General features: G+C 37.2%; 1 non-coding gene across 1 annotated transcript; it reads right to left on the bottom strand.

Annotated features, from left to right (window-relative positions):
* Positions 1-3,970: 3,970 nt before the first annotated feature.
* LOC115032890 lies at positions 3,971-4,131 on the bottom strand. Its single transcript, XR_003838540.1, has one exon. It is a non-coding gene; the product is annotated as a U1 spliceosomal RNA (small nuclear RNA).
* Between the last annotated feature and the right edge of the window lie 306 nt (positions 4,132-4,437).

The raw sequence follows: 4,437 nt of genomic DNA, 5'->3' as shown, positions 1-4,437 counted from the left end.
TTTGAGCAGAAATCAAAGTCTGGATGGGCATGTACTATCAGCAGACTCAACTTGAAGAATGTTTTCTACAGTAATGAATCTCTGTCCATCTCTATCAGGGAGACATTCCAGTCACCCTACTTTACAGATGAGGAGACTGGACCACAGGTAAGCTCTTTTGTGAGCAATGCACTCTTTGCCAAAAAATCACTTGTTCTTGAAAAGATTTGATGCAGCATAGTCCTGGTAACAAATAGTGCCAGGCTCCAGATTGCAGAGCTAGAATTTAAAGGTACTACATTGTTAATAATAGCTGTATTTTGAAACTGTTTAGTTTTGTTTTTTATAAAGTCTATGTAGCTTGTCCGAAATGTTGGTGTCTAGTAATAGCAATATTTCATAGTATACTTACTCAGACTTCATGGCTCCAATTACATATGTAGCAGAGGATTGATTTCTTTATCTGGCATCAACAGGAGTGAAAATTCCTTATTCCTGTGGAGGTTTGATGCCTCAGTATAGGGGAATGCTAGAGAGGTGAGGTAAGAATTGGGGGGAGCACTCTCTTAGAGACAAAGGGGAGGGGGATGGGATGGGGCATTTTCAGAGGGGATACTGGGAGGGGGGCAATATTTGAAATGTAAATAAATAAACTGAGCAATTAATAATAGAAAAGAAGTTAAAATACTGTTGATATAAGAATGGTTGCATAATTTAAAATCATATCACATAGAAGAGAATTTCTTGTTCCACAAAAATATAAGCAATGATTACACTGATGTTTTGACATCAGCTTGTGATGAACAATCTTTTCTTGGCATAAATACTTAATGTGTCTTGTACCTTCATTTCTGTTCCATCTTAATTAGCTGACAACTTGATTGTTCAAACTGAAACATTACTGCATGCATGGCTTATTTCCCAATGAACTCTTTAGTGAGTATCTTTTGAAGAAAAAATAGTTAAAAAATTGTATCAGGTATATGGTTATATGGTCTGACATTTCTAATAGCTCCCAAGGATGAAACATTGGTCAAAGTTTTTTAATAGTCTTCATGTATTTTAAAGAGATATTATGCTTTCTTAAATCCCAGAACAGTAAATTAACTTTGATACTTATTTTTAAAAATCTTTTCAAGTACATAAGAAAAGAAAGAAGTTTCACAAAACTGACTGAATATTTTTTAAAGAAAAAAAAATAATTCTGTGAGTGTTTAGAAATAACTTTATGTCACCTGAGCTTGAAAAGACTATTTCCTCACATGCCTAATCAAGAGGAACACTTTTTACGGGAGCATTCTCTCCTTAATGAGATCTCCATGTAAAAATTAGTCTTGAAAAAAAATCAGAAAGCATTTCCTTCTAAATGAGAAATATGTTGCTCCAAGCAGATTGTGCATCGTGGTAAAATGCAAAGACTCACCAGGGTTTTTGTTTGGAAAAACTTAAGGTCCGTAGATAAAGGGAGTTACTTAATTTATTTAACACACCTTTTTTTTTTTTCCAGACTTAGAATCTTATTCACTCTTGAGTAAAGTTTAACTTTTTCAGCATTCCTTGGTTAAAACATTTAGAGTGGAGTTTTTCTCTCGCTGCATTGTGGCCGATATGTATTTCTAAATTGTTAAATGTTATTCATTTATCAATAAGATTTTTATGTAATATTCCCAAACTCATTTCAAACCTACATGTTGCCATACTTCCTATTGAATTATGTGGCAAAAGTAGATGGAATATCGCTTAATGGAACTTTTATAATTAAAGATGAGGAGGAAACAATGTATTAAATGGACGTTGATCCAAAGTAAATAAATGCACAAAATGTGTGCTCTCAAAATAATGAATTCAATGATACATAGGTTTATAGTTAATTACAACTGTATATATTTCTTCCATTAGGTTGCGATGCTATTGAAGATGGGAGTTGTAAGTCCTGATCCACATGCATCTTCCTGCCTGCTCCTGAGAGGTTGCAGTAAGTGCTTGCTGGCATGTGTGCAATTGAATAGAAAACACAAATAGCAATGATTCTTTAGTCCTAAGACACTCAAACTAAATATTGTAAGCTTCCATAATTAGGTATTGTGAAATTAAATTAGAATAAAGACATTTAACTGCACTGCCTATAATTCAAAGCTTTGCAGTGGGAAATATAAAAGCAAGCATGTAACATCTAAATGAATATTATCCATCAGATCTGACATTTATTAAGCAATACCAGCATGCTGGGCACTGCCGTAAACACAAACTCTTTTTAGTGAACTTAGATTTATCTCTGTTGGCTATTTTTCCCCCTGAAATAGATGGATGTAATTTCATGGCAGATGGTAAACGAATATAGGACGGTGATGTTACTTTTCAGTTTTTATAGGCTGAAGCTTAAATCAGCCCTTTTTACGGAGAATTCATCACCTTACCCAGATACAATAATCCAAGTATATTCTACTCCCTATTATAAGCAAGCAATAGATTGACTTAGTTAAGAATAACACATGTGTGCTATAATGTTGGTGTGCTATGTGATCAAGTCATGTGATTTTGGCATGTTATGAAACAGTAGTGGAGTTTTCTTTTAAATTAAAAATTGTGTTGACCACAGTTCACTTCCAAGAGATTCTTCTAGATTTAAGTCCAAGAGAATGAAACCCAGGTGTTATATTCTACAGAAAATTTTGGTAAAATTTTCTCTGGGAACATGATATTTCTAAAAGAGTACTACAAAAGACAAATAACAATGTAAGTAATTTGAGATTTCAAAGCGATTTATTTGTTTAAAGATACTTAATTTTAAATATACCTTTTTAAATTTTCTTTTATTAGATATGTTCTTTATTTACATTTCAAATGTTAATCCCTTTCCTAGTTTCCCCTCTGAAAATCCTCTACAAAGCCTCCCTCTCCCTGCTCACCAACCTTCCTACATCTGCTTCCCTATCCTGGCATTCCCCTACACTGGGGCATCAAGCCTTCACAGGACCAAGGGCCACTCCCACCATGATGTCCAACAAGGCCATCTTCTGCGACATATGCAGCTAGAGCCATGGGTCCCTCCATGTGTGTTGGGCCCCATTTTGGCCCTGTTTTGGGCCTTGCGGACATACCCAAGCCTGGCTCGAGTTTCTATGACCTTCTGGGAGATCCTGAGCCTGGCTCCAGTTTTGAGACCTGTATCAGTCACTTTCTTCTTATCAGGATAACTCAGTGAGACCTGTTTGGCCTCTGCCCCTCCATGCCCTGTCAGTCACTCCATATCCTTCACTCTTCACTCCATCACCCTTCTCTGCCTCCTGTGTCATCTTACCCTATCCAAAATCCCCCACCTATGTTCTGAACTTATATAAGCAAGAGGATAATGCCATAAAGTTGATATCCTGCTTTGATAAGACTCCTGACTCGGGTGTGTTTCTTTTGGGCCATCAACACTGGCCATCCAGCTCAGTCCAGAGAGACCCAGCGGGATCAGGACGTCTCTCCTCTCTCCTGGACTTGCCAACAAGGAGCAGGCACATGTGTATTCTTTAGTTGGTAATTTAGACCCTGGGAGCTCTGGGGCTACTGGTTGGTTCATATTATTGTTCCTCTTATGGGGCTGCAAGCTCCTCTAGCTCCTTCTGTCCTCTCTCTAACTCCTCCATTGGGGACCTTGTACTCAGTCCAGTGGTTGAGCGAGAGCATCTACCTCTGTATTTGTCAGGCATTGGCAAAGCCTCTCAGGAGACAGCTATATTAGGCTCCTGTCAGCTAGCACTTGCATCCACAATAGTGTGTGGGTTTGGTGACTATATATGGGATGAATCCCCAGGTGGGGTAATCTCTTGATGGCCTTTCCTTCAGTCTCTGCTCCATATTGTCTATAAATCTCCTCTCATGTGTATTTTGTTCCACCTTTGGATACTGCTTATAGGTCCACATTTAATACTAAACAATTTTTTTAATGAATTTACTGTCCTGGTAAAACTGTTAATATTAAAGTTTATAACTATTTGAACTTCATGGGAGAGTGTGAGCACGGTTTTCATTACCATGACTTATGAAGTTGAGTTTCCCACTTTGGGAGAACTCTCAGGGTCAGCACATCCACAGTGAAATGGATCAACCCCCTCCTGTGAAACCCACCTTCATGATCATGTTATTGTCCTGTCGTGGAACTATTAAGCTTCTAACTTACAGCATATCTTCTACAATGGAATTTTCAATTTTATTTTATTCAGAATTTTAATTCTTTCTGGTGATTTTTATGTAAAATTAACTCTTTGTAAGCAAATTGATAGGATTTTTTTTTTCAATTACCTGAAAAAGAAGAATTGTGTGAGGATTCTTGGCTTCTTTTGTCCTGTGAAGAGCAAGCTCACATGCTGCTTATAGGACATGACCTGAGGTGGGACGGGGGAAGTGGTGAAGAGTGCTATGCAGCTCTCTCTTATTCCCAGCTTCATTTTTTAATATATGTATCTATAT

This window comes from Mus caroli, chromosome 12 (assembly GCF_900094665.2).
Source record: "Mus caroli chromosome 12, CAROLI_EIJ_v1.1, whole genome shotgun sequence".
NCBI classification, from domain to species: Eukaryota; Metazoa; Chordata; class Mammalia; order Rodentia; family Muridae; genus Mus; species Mus caroli.
This window is presented reverse-complemented; position numbering and strand designations above follow the sequence as displayed.